Consider the following 21,111-nt stretch of genomic DNA (forward strand, 5'->3'; position numbering starts at 1 on the left):
AGGTGAATGATACGATGGTTGAAGAAGATCGCGAGATATTGGATACCGTGAAGGAACATCGATAAATGTACACGCCAGAACATCTCAAGATCGTTTATGATGTTTCTATGAATACAAATACTCTGTAAAGGAAATGATTTATTGACATTTCGCTGAACTGACAGCCTTTTGCTTTATTGATTCGATGTTAGCTGTGAATTGTATTCATAACCGAACATAATTGTGTTCTATTAGGCTGATTAGGACAGCATAATAAAATGTGATACAACCATTTTAGATTTCTTCGGTAGATTTTTGAAGCAAAATTACAGTCAAAATGCCGGAACTGGCGTAAATTGCGTAACCAGGTTCTGTCATGAGTATATCAGTAAGAAAATATCAAATGACATAATATCTACTTTTATATGATTACACAATGTTTCTCGAGTTCATGTGAAATTTAGTAAATCCGTTATAAAATTTGTCAGCAATTTCATAACATTTATTGATATTGTGATAAATAAAATTGTATACTGTTATAACAAATTTTTACAGTATTTAATTTTCTGTATTTTTTTCGCTGTATTGTTATATTAAGTGGTATTCAGACGTTGTTTGTCCGCCTTTCCATTATGCGATTTAATTACATTTGCAATATCCATTAGTAATCACCGCCATACATCCGCTGCAATAAAGGTAAATAGAGTTAAAAATCTGCAGAAATTAATCTTCTCTGATGGTTGAAACGTTATGAAACGTTTAGCAAAATGCCAATATAAACAACTGAAAAGATTAACACATTAACTATTACTAATCTTTTAATCAGTCGAAAAATTTGCATAAGCAAAAACATAAAAAACAAATTTCCAAATTCTGAAATCCCAAGTTTCTGAAATTCCCAAATTCCCAAATCCCTAAATCCCGAAATTTCCCAATTTTGAAATACCAAGTTTCCAAAATTCCTAAATTCCTAAATTTTCCAATCTCCAAATTTCCAAATTCTGAAATCCCAAGTTTCTGAAATTCCCAAATTCCCAAATCCCTAAACCACCAAATTTCCAAATTTTGAAATCGCAAGTTTCCTAAATCCCTAAATCCCCAAATCCCCAAATTTCCAAATTCTGAAATCCTAAGTTTCTGAAATTTCCAAATTCCCAAATCCCTAAAATTACTAAATTTCCAAATTTTGAAATCGCAAGTTTCCAAAATCCCTAAATCCCTAAGTCCCCAAATCCCCAAATTCCCAAATTTCTAAATTCTAAAATCACAAGTTTCTGAAATTCCCAAATTCTCAAATCCGTAAATCCCCAAATTTCTAAATTTTGTAATCGCAAGTTTCCTAAATCTCTAAATCCCCAAATCCCCAAAGTTCCAAATTCTGAAATTCCAAAATTTCCAAATTTAAAAATCCCAAGCTTCCAAAATTATAAAAAACCTTCTCTCGTCTTCGTATCAACAGCAGAATTAATTACACAGACGGTAATCCCGGTGCAAAAAGAAGTGTCACAGCATGCGAATTATTTTTAAAAGGGCGCGACACAAAAATGGAACGTTAACGAAAGAAAATAATATTCTTTGAGACGAAGCTGTTTTTATAAGAACGCAACGCCTTGATTCCCGTCCGAGAACAATGTAACTAATTCAGGGAACGTGGTTAATTATTCACGGTCGCAGTTTGCGAAATTTCAAGCGAACGCGTTGGCCGCCATCTAAATACGGAGCAGTCGGATCTTCTGTTATTGTGAATCGTGATTCATGCCAGGAGAGATTTTTTTTGCTCGTTCATTCTTTCCCCGGCTATTGTGCCACGGTCAGTTAGAAAGGCACACGTCGGCTTAGAACCGGTAGGCCATTCCGCTTTTAATTCGTAAAACGCCTCGTTTAACGCTCAAGCAACCAAGAGCATTAATGATTCAAAGGTTCATCCAGTTTTCGTTGAATATGCAAAGAAGAACGTATTTAAAGAGACCTCATCAGGTGCAGTTCCCGTTCCCTGAACGAATGAGGAATCTTAAAAAAATCCTTTGCTGAATTCTTCTTTATTTCACTTTTAAGGGGACATTGGTTTTAAGCATTTATTAGCATCGTGTCATACTTTGCATGCATTATTTTGTAAAAAAAATCCATTGCTTTGCAAAAAAATAATCTATGCTTATTTATTTCATTTCAGTGCTTCTCTCATTTGCTTCAATCTCTTTTTAGATAAACTGAATGCATCGTTTTTCTTAAAACTTTAGTCTCATTTAAAATTTTAGTCTCATGCAATTAAATCTGTTATTTCACATTTCGAAGTTCGGAAAAATTGTTATATTCTAAATTTTAACTGTTTCAGTTTCGAATATTGCGTGAAAGTATTTTTAATAGTGTTTAAAGAAGTAAGAAATATGTTTATTTGGGTAAGGCAGGGATTCGTAGTACGCATGCGTAATACGTAGTGCGCATGCGCACTACATATGCGCATGCATATTACGCATCTCGACTTAATAAACCTTTAGATGTACTTTTTTTTAACAAAAAGAAACTTAAACTATTAAAACAATATACAGCAGTTTGGCAGTTTACAAAATTTGCAATAATAGTTATTTTAATAAATAAGATTTTGAAAATAAATATGAGCTTTTATCTCATTTACAAAGATTGCAATAAAGATGTGGTTGAAATACAGTCAAGATTTAATTTTACACATTCATAATTAAAATCACGGTTTTAAAAATTGTCTAAAACATATTTCTGCAACTATAGTTAAATATTGTTCGTTGAACTTTGAATTACCACAAAATATTTGAATATAATAAACCTTGTTGAAATAATATATATTTGTTAAATATTGCTAAGTACAAAAATGAAATATATAAATTTAATTTACACTATAATATTCTTCCTACGAATTTTCTTTTTTACGTTCAAAGTAAAGATAATATATTACAATTTGCACATATTATAAACCTTGTCTCTGATAATTAAGGAAAATACTTTTTTCTTACAATGTATTTTACAATTATTAATAAATTTCATCTGAAATTGAACGTCTCAATATAAAAGCAATGAAACTTGCAAAAGAAAAAGATAGAGTTGACCAGACGATAGTCTATTTAAAAGGAGAATTATGATAATACTTGTGTCGATGTTTTAATATTCAGCTATAATATTCATCAGGTGACTCAGTGTGCGAGTCATCGAGCAGCTTCCAATTCTAATTCGCTTTATATACACCCACCATCAAGGTGTCTGAGAATCAATGTTGACGACAATTGTTATCTTCGAATATTAAGTAGAGACATTGTGACTGACGACGCCATATATGTTTGTATTTTTCTCTCTCAATTTCGTGTCAATGTTAGGGCCTTTCAGTAATGTCTCTTCCCTTCAGAATATTTATTTATACAATGACTCAGTTGCAATTGTATTGCCAAGACATAAGTTCACAGCGATATAACAAAAGTACAATACAGTAGAAGTTCATGATTAAGACACTAAGTGCGCTGGAGTTATTGATTTTCACATACCGATACGTATCGCAGCAAAAATAAGAAAATTACAGGAAGAGTACATTTCTGGTCTCGCAAAACATAATTTCAATACTGCTTGATTAACATATTTTATTAAGTTTTAAGTGTATAGAGTTATCAATTAAATTATCAAAGTTTGTGTTTGTTAAAAGAGGTCACCTAAAAATTCGAAGAAATTGTGAAAAATCAGAATTGAAAAATAACAGATATGTTAATTTTTATTGGACCACCCTATATATCTAAAACTATAGAATGAACATAACAGCTTCGTTAAAAGCGCGTGTGTGATTGGCTACTCGATAAATAGCCGTTTCCTGAAATAGCCTGCCTCCAAAGCCCTTAAACCGGGTATTTATCGAGTGAGCACTGTACTACATGAAAGGTGCTCTTTTTATATTACCAATTTCAAGAAATATCCGCTTTTACAGCCCCGCTCGTGATGATATAACAAGAATCTATTGTAGTTCGCACAATCGAAATTTTATCATACTTTTGCGATGTGGTGTACAGTTGAGTGCAACGTAGATCTCTTTCAGATAAGAATACGGGTACAAGCCTGGCAATTTAAACAATTTATAATTTCACTATTTCTCAAATTCTTCAAATTTAAAAAGTTTTAGAAGATCATCAAGTTTTCCAAATTTTTGTAATTTTTGCATATTCGAATTTGTAGGTCGTTCAAATTGCTATGATTCTAAATTTCTGGATTACATATTCCTAGATTATTGTATCTCTAGGCTCTTAAATTTCTAGATGTCTAGAAATTCGTATGACTTCAAATTCTTACGTTTACAAATTTATAGATCCTCAAATCTTTAGAATTATAAATTTCTATGTTTCCAAATTCTCAGATAGTCAAATCTATTCTTAAATCCGTAACCTCAAAAATCCCTAAATTTACAAATACTGACATCCCAAAATTGCAAAAAATTCCTAAATTCCCAAATTTTCAAATTTTGAAATCCCGGGTTCCCAAAATTCCCAGACTCAAACCTTCAAATTTTGAAATCTCAAATTTCCGAGATTTCAAAATCATCAAATTTCCAAATTATGAAATCACAAGTTTTTGAAATTCCCAAATCCCCAAATTTCTAAATTCTGAAATTCCCATATCCCCAAATTTCCAAATTTGGAAGTCTCAAGTTTCCAAAATCCCTAAATCCCCAAATTTCCAAATTCTGGAATCCCGAGTTTCCGAAATTCCCAAATCTCCAAATACTAAAATCCCAAGTTTCCAAAATTCCTAAATCTCTAAATCCCCAAATTTTCAAAATTCCCAAATCTCCAAATCCCTAAACCCCTAAATCCCAAAATCCCAAAATCCCAAGTTTCCAAAATTCCAAAATCCCAAGTTTCCAAGATTCTTAAATCCCCAAATTTCCAAAATTCCCAAATCCCCAAATCCCTAAATACCTAAATCCCAAGTTTCCAAAATCCCCAAATTCCCCAAATCTCAAAATCCCGCAGTCTCAAGTTTCCAAAATCCCCAAATCCCGAAACCCCCAAAACCCAAGTTTCCAAAATCCCTAAATCCCCAAATTTCCAAAATTCCCAAACCCCCAAAATTCCTAAACCCCCGAATTCCTGAATCCCCCACATTCTTAAAATCTCAAAACTCACCAAAAAAATTTTGAAATCGACGAGTAAGATTTGTTCTTCCTGCATCGTCATATTTTCTCCCAAGGAACGCAGATTTACCGCTGACTGTACTCTCACACAGTTATGACGAATCGAGGATACTTTCTCCTTGGTGTGAACAGGACCGCGCCACGAATCAGAGGCACAGTGATACATTTACGGGTGGGCAGCTAACGAGCAGCAATTACGATTTCCTTTCGTACAGCACACGGAATCACCGCGATAGCCATAGACGCGCGGAGAGTTCAGCCGGGCGTAATTTTAATTAGCGTACCATAAGATGGCCGGCGAACGGACCAGCGTGTAACACGAGGCAGCCTATGAATCAGGAAACCGGAGGTTTCTGGTCAGAACGTGCTCGAGATAATCTTCTCTGTTCGTTCTGCGAAATACGCCACTTTCATCGCGCCTGTCCACCCACGTTGCTCGATGGATCACGGCTGCTTTAATCCAACCGGCGAAACGGATTCGTTACTGTCGCATGATAATTTCATAACGGGCACGATGCGAAATTTCAGCAGCATGGAAATCCTTGTAAGAGGGAATGTTGAAAAATTCGCCGGCTTTATTAACCAGTATTTCTGGGGACAGCGATTTGATATACGGACCGGGATGCTGTTGGGGAATGTCGCGAGGCGAGAAATATTTTTCACTAGCTTGATAATCACGTGTTGGGTAGCTTGATATTGGAGCATGGATAAATTGAGTTTGATTAAGGGTGTGCTAGCTTGATGTTTCGCTATTAATAGAGAACTCTTTAATTGATAGAGAAAACTTTGTTAAATTTAAGTATTTGACGAGGTTGATATTTTTGAACTTCGGTTTGCAAGTCTTATAGTTCATGAACTTGAAAATTCTTGATTCTTTAAATTTTTCATGTAGAGAGTCAATTTCTATATTCTCAAATTTTCTAGTTTATGGATTTTAATATTTTTGAAATTTCAAATTTTTACAGTTTCAAATTTCCCTCACTTAAGTTTTCTAAGTACTCATGACATAAAATTACTAGGTTTTGTAATTCTTCAGTTCATCAAATTTCTGGACTCTAATCTCTAGGTTTATAACTCTAGAATTATCCAAATACCTATGTTTCCTAGGTTTACAGATACCAAGTTCGTTAAATACTAATATTTCTAAATTTGTATACTCTCCAATTCCTGGATACTCAAATCCCTAGAATTACAAATTCCACGTTTTTCAAATACCTACGTTTCCTTTCTGCACCCCCAAATCCCTAAATTGACGAATCCCAAACTCTTCAAATACCTACACTTCCGAATTCCCATATCTTGCAATGACAGCGTAGAAGAATAATTATTAATACTAATAATTTCAGTGAAGTTAAGATTCCAATATCATTAATCCAACGCGTAGTAATGCAACGTGTGGTAATTCTACGTGTTATAATCCAACGCGTAGTAATGCAACGAATGGTAATTCTACGCGTAGTAATGCAACGCGTAGTTAACCAACGTGTAGTTAACCAACGCATAGTAATCCTACGCGTAATAATCCAACGCGCAATAATCCAACACGTAGTTACCCAGCGTGCGGATATCCAACGCGTTGTAATCCAACGCGCGGATATTCAAAGCGTAGTAATCCAATGCGTAGGAATCTAACGCGTAGTTAACCAACGCGTAGTAATCTTACGCGTAGCAATCAAACGCGTAGTAATCCAATACGTAATAATCCAACACGTAGTTATTCAGCGTGTTAATATCAAACGCGTAGTAATCCAACGCGTAGCAATCTAACGCGTGGTAATCTAATGTGTAGTTAACCAACGCGTAGTAATCTTACGCGTAGTAATACAACGCGTAATAATCCAACACGTAGTTATCCAGTGTGTGGATATCCAACTCGTAGTAATCCAACGCGTAGTAATTCAGCGTTTGGATATCCAACGCGTAGTAATCCAGCGCGTAGTAATCCAACGCATAGGAATCTAACGCGTGGTAATCTAACGAATAGTTAACTAACGCGTAGTAATCCAGTGCGTAGTAATACAACGCATAGGAATCTAACGCGTGGTAATCTAACGAATAGTTAACTAACGCGTAGTAATCCAGTGCGTAGTAATACAACGCATAGGAATCTAACGCGTGGTAATCTAACGAATAGTTAACTAACGCGTAGTAATCCAGTGCGTAGTAATACAACGCATAGGAATCTAACGCGTGGTAATCTAACGAATAGTTAACTAATGCGTAGTAATTCAGCGCGTAGTAATACAACGCATGGGAATCTAACGCGTGGTAATCTAACGAATAGTTAACTAATGCGTAGTAATCCAGCGCGTAGTAATACAACGCATAGGAATCTAACGCGTGGTAATCTAACGAATAGTTAACTAATGCGTAGTAATCCAGCGCGTAGTAATACAACGCATAGGAATCTAACGCGTGGTAATCTAACCAATAGTTAACCAACGCGTGGTAATCCAGTGCGTAATAATCCAACGCGTAATAATCCAGCGCGTAGTAATCTAACGCGTAGTAATCAGCCGCTAGGCTCGAAGCTGTCGTTCTCGCGTCTGCGCATGCGTAATCCTCGCGCTCTGATTGGTCCGTGTTTTTCCTTAATAATTCAAAAACGAAGCTTCAAACCTCATTTTTGCAAAGGGAAGTCTCATTCAGAATTATGTTACCTACCTCTCATTTGAGGGACCTACACTAATTTTGAGACACCCAGTATTTATATGCTAACGCTATTATCAATTGTTTGATTTAGTACACCATAATTTTTAAACATCATAAAAATCCATGTATACCAAATAATAAGTCAAGCTTTTTTATATTATACATTATTGTTTTGGAACACGAATTTGATAAAATAATATGCAAATACTGTATAACACTCTGTATAATAATGATGAATAATGAATTTATTATGTATGTAAAGGAATCTGTCGATTTATAACGTTAACTAATATTTACAAAAATTTTTCTATGAAAGTTCGTTAAAATGTAGAGCGTTTTGCGACGAAGTCTCTGTTCGCCGATGATCTTCTTCCGCCGTCTTTTCAACGGAAAATAAAAGAGGATCGGTATAAAACGATGCTCACCGACATCGGATATAGTGTTTCGAGGCGGAAACATCGTGAAAGGGTTCTAAGCGCGGCTGGTAGCGAGCCATTAATTAAAGGGGATCGAATTAATGCTCCTGTGGTAAGAGCTTAGCATACTCGAAGTCTGTATTTAAGGAGAATCGAGATCCTACAGCCGCAGTTCCTGAGGTTGCTCGTACGCAAGCATAAGCTAAATATCCTCTATACACTGAAACTGTTCCTTTAAAATTTTGTTGTTGAAACACGTGGTTAACCGTCGGGTCACTCGGCAAGTTTCAGTGGGTTTTGCTGGATACGATTTTAATTCCGCTGGGGAATCCGATAAAATTTCCGCGGAAAGTATGTTAAATCCTATTTTAAATATTAAATATCACGGTTTGGGTGAAATGATATTTTAAAGAGGAAACAAAATTTCGTGCTGATAACGTGTACGGATCATTTAATTGAGCGACGCTCGAAATCAAGTGCTTTAACCTCTGATTTTATTGGGAAAGTATAAATACAGTATTGATATTATAACTCCTTATTTTTCTTGTATTTGTAGTTTATATTGTATATTTTAGGTTCTATATTCTACAATTTATATTTTACATTTGACATTTGACGTTTGATATTTGATATTTAATAGTTGGTAGTTGATATTTGATACTTGATATCTGATATTTGGTATTTGATACTTGATACTTTGATATTCGATATTTGATATTTGATACTTGATATCTGATATTTGATATCTGATACTTGATATCTGATCCTCCTATTCGATACTTGATATCTGATCCTCCTATTCAATACTTGATATCTGATCCTCCTATCTGATACTTTATATCTGATCCTCGTATCTGATACTTGATATCTGACCCTCCTACCTGATACTTGATATCTGATACTTGATATCTGATACTTGATATCTGATCCTCCTATTCGATACTTGATATCTGATACTTGATATCTGATACTTGATATCTGATCCTCCTATTCGATACTTGATATCTGGTCCGCCTATTCAATACTTGATATCTGATCCTCCTATCTGATACTTAATATCTGACCCTCCTACCTGATATTTGATATCTGATACTTGATATCTGATATTTGATATCTGATACTTGATATCTGATCGTCCTATCTGATACTTGATATCTGATCCTCCTATTCAATACTTGATATCTGATCCTCCTATCTGATACTTGATATCTGATCCTCCTATCTGATACTTGATATTTGATCCTCCTATCTGATATTTTGCATTTAATATTTTATAATTTATGTCCTATATTCTGCATTTCATATCTTAGGATCTATGTAACATGTTCTATACATGTATTTTGTATTTTATATGTTGTATTTAATATTTTGTAAATCTTTCTATTCCCACTAGTTCATTTTTCTTTCAACCTTAATAACTGACTAATAGTTCAGAACTATAAAATATTAACACTTGATAAAATAAAACTTTATCAACATAGACTAATGTAACAGAATAATAATGGAACAGATTTTACAAAATGTCCACATAGTAAAAATGTAATTATTAATATTATATTTATGAATTAATTAATACAAGTTAATAGGAAATCTAAAATCCAGTCAATATTAATTGTACTTATACATTATATTCATTTATTGTAATTAATATACTAATTTCATTAGTATTGAGTTTATACAATACTGTAATTATTGTATGACAGTATGTATACTAAATCTATATGTACACTACATTAGAAACAAATACACTCATTAAAGAAATAAAATTATACACATAAATTATTTGGTTAATAATTTAATATATTATATATATAAACGAATTATTTCTAAATTTACGTTACGTGTTCCATACGCAAAAAATACAGTATTCCCGTAGATTTAGTGATAATGGTAACATGTCTATTTAGTTGGAAAAACCTCTGAGCATTCCTTTTCCTATATCTTTTTTCTTATTTGGAAACCGAACTGAATCCATTCGAACCAGGAACAAGAGAAAAAGTCCATTTCGTAATTACAACATTCCGGCTTTTCGAAAGCTCCGAACGCTGACTCGTTCTTTGCTCGAATACCCTCGAAAGTTATTCGCTGAAAAAGAAAGAAAAACGCGGTAAAGAAGTTGGAAGCATATGGAGCTTTTATTTTGCGCGAAACACTGTTAAACGCGAACATTTTTTGCTGAAAATTAGTTCGTAACTTTTTTTTTATGGAACAATATGTTAGGAGTTGAATTTTATACGTAATAAATGTTAATTAATGTGTTATTAATGTCTGTCATTTTTTAATAATTAGGGGATTATGATTTATTGTGTTAATGTTGTAAATATTTATTTCAATAAATTTGGGGATTTGAGAATTTGCAGATTTAGGAATTTAAGAATTTGAGGATTTAGGGATTTGGGGATTTGGGGATTTGGGGATTTGGAGATTTAGGAATTAAAAAATTGGAAATTTGGGAATTTAAGGATTTAAAGATTGGGAATTTGGAAATTTAAGGAATTGGAGATTTAAGAATTTTAAGATTTGGTGATTTGGAGAATTAAGGATTTGGAGATTTAACGATTTGGATATTTGGCTATTTGGAGATTTAAGGATTTGGACATATGGCCATTTGGAGATTTAACGATTTGGAGATTTGGCCATTTGGATATTTAAGGATTTGGAGATTTGGCCATTTGGAAATTTAAGGAATTGGAGATTTAAGAATTTTAAGATTTGGTGATTTGGAGAATTAAGGATTTGGAGATTTGGCCATTTGGAGATTTAACGATTTGGACATTTGGCTATTTGGAGATTTAACGATTTGGACATTTGGCTATTTGGAGATTTAAGGATTTGGACATATGGCCATTTGGAGATTTAACGATTTGGAGGTTTGGCCATTTGAAGATTTGGCCATTTGGAGATTTAACGATTTGTAGATTTGGCTATTTGGAGATTTAAGAATTTGGACATATGACCATTTGGAGATTTAACGATTTGGAGATTTGGCCATTTAGATATTTAAGGATTTGGAGATTTGGCCATTTGGAGATTTAACGATTTGGAGATTTGGCTATTTGGAGATTTAAGGATTTGGAGATTTAACGATTTAGAGATTTGGCTATTTGGAGATTTAAGGATTTGGAGATTTGGCCATTTGGAGAATTAACGATTTAGAGATTTGGCCATTTGGAGATTTAGCCATTTGGAGATTTAAGGATTTGGAAATTCAAGAATTTGGAGATTTGGGAATTTGGAGATTTAAGGAGTTGGGGATTTGGGGATTTGGGGATTTGGGAATTTAAGGATTTAAGGATTTGGAAATTAGGGAATTTAGTAATTTAAAAATTTGGTATCTGAATATTTAAGAATTTAGAAATTTGAAAGTTTGGAAATTTAGAATTGTAGAAATTTGAATGTTTGGAGATTTAAGAATTTGGAAACTTGAAAGTTTGGAGATTTAGGAATTTATAAATTTTCTCACAAATCTGGGGCTTTAGAGATTTGCGAATTGGAGACTTTGAGAATTTAGGAATTAAAATATTTGCAAGTTTGGAAATTAAAAAATTTGAAAACAAAATAATAATAACTAACAGAATAATTGATAAAATTTTATCAACACAATACCAAAAGATAAAAACAATTTGACAGAAATTTAACTAAAACTTTGAATACATAATATACTTGCTCTAAAACACATAATGTACCTAAATAAACATTGAATATAAAATGTATAACATTGTACACGTACTAATAAAAATATAACTCATAAATATAGTAACTATCAAGTTTTATAAACAATCACCTTTTATTTCTGAGTTCTTTTATCAAAGAACGATTTTCAAACTTTTCACGGTGTAAACATTTTCTACACTTCATTCGCAGCGTATTGTAATAACAAATGAAGCTTTGCGTTTATTTTCAATTTCACGTCATTCAACGGGCTCCTCGTAAAATTACAATTTACATATCTGGTGGGTGGCAGGAAACGAGTTAAATGACTCACCTGTTTCTTTTTACCGTCTTATATAATTCTTCTCGTTTTATATAATCGATATAGTGCGTGTTTCATTCAGCCATCGATCAAACACACGTTGGTGTTTTAGTAAATGTTAAAACGCCACTCTTAATGGACTCTAAACTACTCCGAGCGATGAAATATTCATTTCATTCGCGCGTTGAAGGTGCTATGTTTATGTTGCATCTTGAACCTTCAGAAAAATTAATGTGCTTTACACCGATCAATGTTCTTGTAATTTCTATTTATTCTACTGTTATTAATTAACGTTAGAAATTTTTCAAAATAATGCTTTACACCGATCAATATTTTTGTAATTTCTATTTATTCTACTGTTATTAATTAACGTTAGAAATTTTTCAAAATAACTTTGTTAAGTCCATGTTAAGTGTTCTGTAAAGTAATTGTATTAAACGATGCTAAATATTTTGTGAAATAATTTTATCAATCAATAATAAATACTCTGTAACATAATTTTATTATTTAATGTTAAATATTGGGTAAAATAATTTTTACAATTATTTTCAATCATTTTTAATTATTTATCATTGATTAATTATTTTTAATCAATAATAAATAATCTGTAACCTAATTTTATTAATTAATGTTAAATATTCGGTAAAATAATTTTTGTAATTATTTTAATCATTTGAAATTATTTATCATTGATTAATTATTTTTAATCAATGATCAATACTCTATAACATAATTTCACAAATTGATGTTAAATATTCGATTCAAAAAATTGTATTAATTAATTTTGATTGATTGATTGATTTTATTAATCATTGTCAAATATTCTGTAAAGTAATTTTGTTAATTATTATTAAATGCTCTATAAATAATATTATTAATCACTGTCAAATAATTAGTAAAATAATATCATTAATCAATATTAAATATTTTTTAAAATAATTTCAATAATTAGTATTTGATATTCTGCAAACTAATTTAATTAATGTTAAATACTCTGTATTTTTGTTTCACTATGGACAATTAATACAAACATAAAATATATTAATACATTTGAATTAACATTTAGTATTTTCTCTTTAACGTTTCAGTTCACGTAATCCAGTTGCTAACTAATGTTCATTTGTTTTCGTAATCGTATTACGTACATCTAAATATTTGGCAATATTCGAACAATCTATTAACATTGAAACGTTATATTCTCTAATTGACATGTATCGCATTAACATGGTATTGTACATTGATAGTAGTCATCGTTGTCGAAATTTCTGACTGAAATCCGAATTTCATTTTGATCTACTTTTACTGCAAATGACAGTCAACCATTTTGTTTTAGGAGAATTAACGAAATTTTCGTGCTTTTTATGGTTTAAATGACATTGTGGGTTTTTTTATTACTGAATGGTATGAGACTTTATTAGTTTGCTATTTTACAGTGTATACAGAGCATGCCAGAAGCTGTCACCAAAGCAAAGATGAAAATACAAGATATTAACCCCTTAACCTACAACTACGAGCATAGCCCGTGTAAAATGAACGAGTCAAACATAAACATTACGTTTCCGGCCCAAAATTCTCGAGCGTAAATCGTAGATTAAGGTGTTAACATGTGTTAATAATGTACAGTAATAGTGCATCATGTTAGCTAATAAATTATATCATTAGGACTTTTAATTTTAAAAACGCGAGACATGCTGAAATTTACATTGGTCCCAATTCAATGGGACAAAGCTAAAATACGTAGATTAGCGCGAAAATTGCATTTCTGATGAGCTATCATTCGACGAATCGTTTAAAAAGCTTCTATCAGGGAACAATATAATTCTTCTCAGGTTCAAGTAGCAATCACCAGCCTCCTTGTCACCGATTCGACTTTATTTTCAATCGGTCGAGCCACGAAAGGCTACGGTAATATCGTTGGAATCCCAGTTCGAGCACGTCATATCGCTTCCTTGCCGGGGTTTATTTGAATCCCCGCACGCCCCGACGGTTTATTCGCACGAACGACACCCGCTTATCCCTATTTCTGCAGTTTTCATCTCGCGAAAATGCAATCTTCGGAGTCACGTCGCGCGTTATTCGGTCCTCTGGCCGAAAACGAAGTCGGCGCACGAAGAGAAGGCCTTTGTGGAGCGGAGCGTGTCGCTTCGAATCAGCTCTCCGCAATTCTGCCGATCGAAATCGCGGAAAACCGGGCCATCTCTGATCTGCGAACAGGTCCAATGCATTGTTCCGAAATTTACGAAAAAGTAACACGATATTGAACGGCATACGTAACACGTATTCTGCGATACGGTAAAAGTACAATATGTGAACCGTTTATTTTGAAACTGGGGCGAGCATGTTTTTTTTGCGAGATATTTAAGTCAATTCAATAAATTTAAAAATATTTCTGTTAGTGGATAAATTTTTTGTATTTTGTGACGATAATGTTTATTATAGGACTTGTTTTATAATGAATTCACATAAGTTTTCATAAGTTCATAAGTTTTTTATTGTAAGGAATACATTTTATTAAAGTACATTCCTTAAAATCAGAATTGATTTTCATCAAGATAAAGAATGTATGTACAAATTTATGTTTGATTGTTTCTTTATTTTTCAACTTCATTTTTAATTTCAAATAAAAGTACACATATGTCTGTAGATTTAGTGCTAAATACTTTAGTTATTCTTTTTCTTAACTTCTTTGATTCTGATACGAATTGTCTCCATGTCCAACTTAATGAAATTAAAATTCCTCGAAAACGAGGTTTTTACTGGAACAGCGTTATTACCCAGAAATTTTTATTTTTTTATTATTACCTGTAATGTCGCTTTCAGATGCATCGCAATTATAATTTTCGTTGGAATCACTTTGAGTCACATTTTCTTTAATAAAGTAAATTAATTTTCAAATAGTAGTGAAATTAAGGGTTTTATGCAGGAAGGAAGCAAGGAGCGTGTTGACTTTGTTGAGTATTTGTTAGAAAGCGAACTGGAACTTGCAAGCTGATAATAGAAATAATTATAACTAGAAGTACAGGGCGTCTCACAAGTAGTGTACAGTACTCATATTGAGGTTATGTCACCATATTTTCAATTCTTCATAGTATTAATAAAATTTACCAAAGATAAATAGCACCGTAATATATTCCACCAAAAATAATTTTAATGACTCGCACCATTTTCAAAATAATCTTTCCAATACCATCAAATTGGTATGTTAATCAAAATACAGTTGCCTAAATATTAGGAAATTTCAATTAATTTTACCATAGATTAAGAAACATATTTACTATAGGTTGAAAATATCATATTAAGTTTCATCTATTATTGTCTTTATTTTTGTTTAATAATAAATTTACCTTGCTTTTAAAATAAACTCATTTGTAGGTTACTGTATATTCAATCATCTTTTACAAAAAAGAAGCGAAGAAAGTATTGTAAAATAATACTAATAATGTTGTTTTGAAACTTGGACGACGAAGAGGCGCGTAAGCTGTTAAATGTTCTCGACAAAATGGTGGATTATTAGGGTGGACTCTAAGCAATTTCTGTACGTAGTGTAATCTTATGAAATGAAATTATAGGTGAAATGTTTATGTTGTACCAAATGCTACAAATAGAACGGTGCAAATATTTTTATAATATACAGGGTGTTTCACAACTTGTGTATCTCCCGGAAAAGGGCGGTAGAAGACGTAATTCTGAATAAGATTTTCCTTTGCGAAAATGGGGTGTAAAGCTTGGTTTTTGAATTATTAAGCAAAAACACAGACCAATCAGAGCGCGAGGATTACGCCCAGACGGCCATTATGCTCGAAGGCGTCGCTCTCGCGACTGCGCGCCGCGATTGGCGCCGAATCCTCGCGCTCTGATTGGTCCGTGTTTTTCTTTAATAACTCAAAAACGAAGCTTCAAACCCTATTTTTGCAAAGGGAAATCTTGCTTAGAATCGCGTCCTCTACCACCCCTTTCCAGGATCTACACGTATTTTACATACGATATGATAATATTTTACATTTGATAATATGTAAAATAAAATGAATACAGAGTAACGTTTATGTTGTGCCAATTACAGGTCGTTATTAATTACAGGTTACAGGTTCATTGAGACTGGAATAAATATCTTATTTTGCAAGTATTACACGCTGACGTAAAATGAAATTACTGTAAAGTATTTATATGATACCAATTTGCACATCAAACATGTAAAGCTTAAAATTACCAATGAAAAGGCTCATACATATTTTAAACTTCAAACTGATATAATATGAATGCAACTGTTACATTACTTTTATATCATCGAATCATGTCAGAGGTTGATATTTTGAAATCGATCATTAAATATGTAGTAACCTAATTGTTGGAAGTGGAACAGAACCTTCGAATGAAACTGTCAACAAATATTCTTGGAATTATGTCCTCGTGTATGTTATTTAATGTTTGCAGGAAAACGTGATTTTTTTTAGATACAGGAAGGCAGAATATTAATGCGTGACCAAGAAATTATTGAAACATTCTGAAAACTGTGCTGCAAGCAACGACCTACGCAAATATGAAATCATCGATATTCGCATTGTGAATATGAGTTGAAACTAATAAAAAATGAATAATAAATATCGAAGAATGTGTTGGAAGTTAAATATTACAAATTTACGGTGTTATACAAATGAAAAGTGGGAATAAATAAGACTGTATGTGCTGAAATTAAATTTCGAAACAATTTGTGAAAAACAAAATATTTTATTTCTTATGAAAACCTTAAATAATTTTTGTAACTTTATCAACTAATATTGCCATTTACATAACACTATTTTTATAAACAAAAATGATTGTCTCAAAAAATTCTTCCATCCATTTTTCCATTTAATTTTTCTTTAAATAAATTTATAACAAATCATATATAATTATATTTCCATTGCCATCATTCTTAAACAAAAATGATTGTCTTAAAAAATTCTTTCATACATTTTTCCACTTAATTTTTCTCTAAATAAATTTATAACACAACGAATCGTATGTAATTATTTTCCCATTGTCATCATTTTTAAAATCGAAAAAATTGATAATTAAAAAGTTAGTCGCATTATACCTTGCAAATATTTAAATATAAAAACAGCAGTAAAAAAGGTACAATTAATTGAATTTTATAGAATTAATAATAAATTTTTAATATACAAATTATTATAGAAATTAGTTATATAACAAAAGTAGAAATAAAGAACCGCCATTTCCTAAATGACAGAATCGATAGACCATCGAAAAACGAATGGCGGACTTTATAGTTCTTCGATTACGGTTTAGATGGCGGCAGAAGACGATGTCTGATCATTCTCGGTCTCGTTCTACTTCCAAATGGACTATGCGGTAAGCTTCGTTCCTTATCACTTAAAAACTCTGTCTTACGTTCATATTTCTTATCGGCCATAGATTTTGTTCTACATAAAATCGTGCACGATATTGGAAAATCATTTGCAGATATTGTATGAAATACTTACATTTACACTGATTCATAAACGTGAAATATTTTCTACATTTTTGTATCATAAGTTGCATCATAATAAAACGTGTCATTAATGGTATCATTACTAAAAAGTATCACAAGTTGAACTATAAAAAAATCATAATAAAATACATCATAAGTTACGTCCTTATAAATTGTGTCATTACTGGTATCGTCACAAAATGTATCACAAGTTGAACCATAAAAAAATCATAATAAAATATATCATAACTTACGTCATTATAAATTGTATAATTAGTGGTATCATTACAAAATGTATCACAAGTTGAACCACAAAAAAATCATAATAAAATACATCATAAGTTACGTCCTTATAAATTGTGTCATTACTGGTATCATCACAAAATGTATCACAAATTGAATCATAAAAAAATCATAATAAAATATATCATAACTTACGTCATTATAAATTGTATAATTAGTGGTATCATTACAAAATGTATCACAAGTTGAACCATAATAAAATCATAATAAATGTATCATAATAAAACAACATACTTCATTTTTATTTTTATTTTACTTCATTTTTATTCTTATTAAAAGCCGTGTCAAACTGCAATCTCCTTTCAACGGTATTTGACCCCAAGTTCACTATTTACACAAAAAATACCGGGCAAAAATGTATATTTAAAAATTGACTAAATCTCAGAAAGAGGTTTTTAAAAGGTACTTCATCCAGTTACATCCAGTATTCGAAACACCATTAAAATATCACATTTCACGTTTATATCTGCTCGTATCGTTCCGCGTACATAAATATAGATCTAAAAGTTCCTTTAATCCAGAATTTCTAGCTTCTGTCATTTATACGTTCACAGAAGTATGTGATCGAGAATTAAACGTAGCTACAGAACGCTTTTAGAGCAAGTTGCATGTTTCGATCTCTAGCGATCAAACTTTCCACGCTATGCAGTCTTGAACTCTGAAACTATTTGAACTCTATAATTCAAAACTTTCAAAGAGCTTGCAGTACCCTGAACTCTGTCTCGCAGTGAACTTATTTCTAATCATGCCAGAACTACGAATTTCTGCAAGCCAAATACCAACTGAAACGCTCAACCATAAATCTGACTAGAGTATACACGATGTTCAAAATGCAATTAGCATCGTTGCCATGTATTTTTTTATAATATTGTCAATTTATATATTGTTACTCCAATTTAATACGAAACTACCTTTATTGTTTTTTAATTTCAAAAATTTTTATTTTCGCACGAGAATATAGTAATTTACGTAACTTGAGTTGGAAATTAAAGAGAAGTATATATTGTTTATGATATATTATCTATACTATTGTATATTATATATTCTTAATGTATTATTTGTTAATATATAAAAATAATTTACTTGCTCAATAATGAAGGATTTGGGACTAATGTTTCCCTACATTCGTGTATCTGAATTAAATTTTCGTGACTACATCATTTCGCTTTACGATCCCATTTGAGGTCGTGACCCATAATTTAAGAAACGCTGACCTACATCATTAAGAATTTCACATGCAGCTGACGTTTAAATTTCCATACGAATCCAATACATAATATTATTCGCATAACTGCGGAATTTAGTTTTAAAAATACTTCATGAGATGCATAATTAAAATCAGAAGACGAGTATATACGTCGAGTAGTTGCCATCACAAATTTAACGAAAAGAGCAGAAGAAAGCACAGAAAAGTTTTTCGATAGCAGTTGGATAATGTGAATTGCATGGAAATAAATTTTGCATTGACTTTATAATGTGGCATTCATAAATGTGGCAGGAAGATGATAAAAATAGGGATTTGATCATCTTTACGGTGGAGGAAGGTTAAGGTTGAAAACAAAAATTCCAAATCCTTAAATTATCCGATTATTTCACTTTCAAATTCTCAAACACCAATCCGAATCTCAGAAATTCCGAAATTTCTACATTCATAAATTCTTGCATTTGAAAGTTTACAACGTCAAAATTGATATACCGCACTATTCTACCAAACAAACATATGTAATTTAACCATGTATTAAAAATTTATAAGTACGTATCATATGTATATTATAAATACAATATACGTTAATGAATAACGCGGAAGGTAAGTCTACGATAAACGATTTTTCAAACGACAAAGATATTTATTGCGTTGTGACATACATACGTGATTCCCTTCCTTATCGGAATACGCGTGTGCATTGGATTCACGTAAACTGCACATTCGTGTTGCATGTGTATCGCAGCGTAGGCAATATTTAGCGACGATTAAACGACGCAGAGAACTTCATATTGTTTGAGGTCCTAATATTTATAAGTGTAGGTTGAATAATTGTATGACACCGACATGTGCTTTCTACTTATTTTTAATGATGTTCCAAACTGAACGGCTGCATGTCCATATGTATCCGATGTTCCGAAGCGAACAACGTGTCTATGTATTCGAAGTTCCGAAGTGAACCTCGTGTCTATTTCGTGTCTACCTGTTCGATAACTTATTTCGCAAGACGAAGGCTCGGTGTGGGCGTACATTTTGACGAACAAGGTTGAGGGAAACAGTTCCTGATTTCTGTTGGGTACACAAATTTGGGTGGTACTGAAAATCCGAGTGACGTATGCGGTTTGGTTATTCTTTAAAAAGTGACCGCAGCAAGTAGTAAAATCTAGCAATACTTCGACATGAATAGGAAAGCGCAAATAGAGAACTCTATTACTGAGATTAAGGGTTGTGACAATAATAAACTAAAAATACTCAGTAGAATGTAAGAATTCTTTGGGTGCTAGTGGAACCTATTGATTTGAACGTATAGAATCTGTAGGAAGTGAAAATGGTATATTATTGTCTGGCGGTCTAATCCTGTATTTTAAGATCTAATAAGGGGTAACAAGAAATTCCGAGACCCTGCTGTGATAGATGTTTATCGACTGAATATCAAGAACGTTTTGCAATAAAGGAAGAAGACAAAGGAGGATAACACACAGCAAGATGAAAATCGTCCGTAAATTAGAGCCCGACGGTGGAAACAATAACGAGCGATTTCTAGGCGCGTTTCCTCCGCGGAAAGTTAATACCGACACGGTGATACGGCGCGTGATGATTGAAACGGGCCAAGTATTAGAATTTCCATCGAAACTCGCCCCGAAGAGCCAGAAAGTCGTCGCCGGGGTCGAAATGTAAAGCAGCCTGTTACGCGACTTTAATGGAGATTCGAATCTACCGTCGTCGGGTCGAATGGAAGCCGTGCTTTTAAAGAAAACACCGACCCGGTGAAATGCATGCAAAATAAATAACACGAAAGAGACAGAAACTGGCCGCGCCGTGGAGTTCATCCTTTATGAAATGTAATAAGACTCCTGTTTTCAGAAATAACTAAAATTAAAGAATAAGCTCGCAGGATTTTTTTACCAACGTTTTTATACCACGATGAAAACAGTGAGATCTGGCTTTACGTATCAGTTTCACTTATTCACGAAGCTTTTA

General features: G+C 32.4%; 1 protein-coding gene across 6 annotated transcripts in view; it reads right to left on the reverse strand.

Moving 5' to 3' along the window:
• Window positions 1–645: 645 nt before the first annotated feature.
• Window positions 646–21,111, reverse strand: part of LOC105664309 (uncharacterized) — a 105,493-nt gene continuing 85,027 nt past the window's right edge. For 3 of the 6 annotated variants that reach the window (XR_013039603.1, XR_013039600.1, XR_013039598.1), the window contains one exon: window positions 9,964–10,269. The gene's annotated coding sequence lies outside the window, so the exon portion shown is untranslated. Of the gene's footprint in view, window positions 665–9,963; window positions 10,270–13,161; window positions 14,362–21,111 lie in introns of those variants that run through there. The other 3 variants (XR_013039611.1, XR_013039610.1, XR_013039601.1) reach the window with 3 other exon arrangements.

This window comes from Megachile rotundata, chromosome 10 (assembly GCF_050947335.1).
Source record: "Megachile rotundata isolate GNS110a chromosome 10, iyMegRotu1, whole genome shotgun sequence".
Lineage (NCBI taxonomy): Eukaryota > Metazoa > Arthropoda > Insecta > Hymenoptera > Megachilidae > Megachile > Megachile rotundata.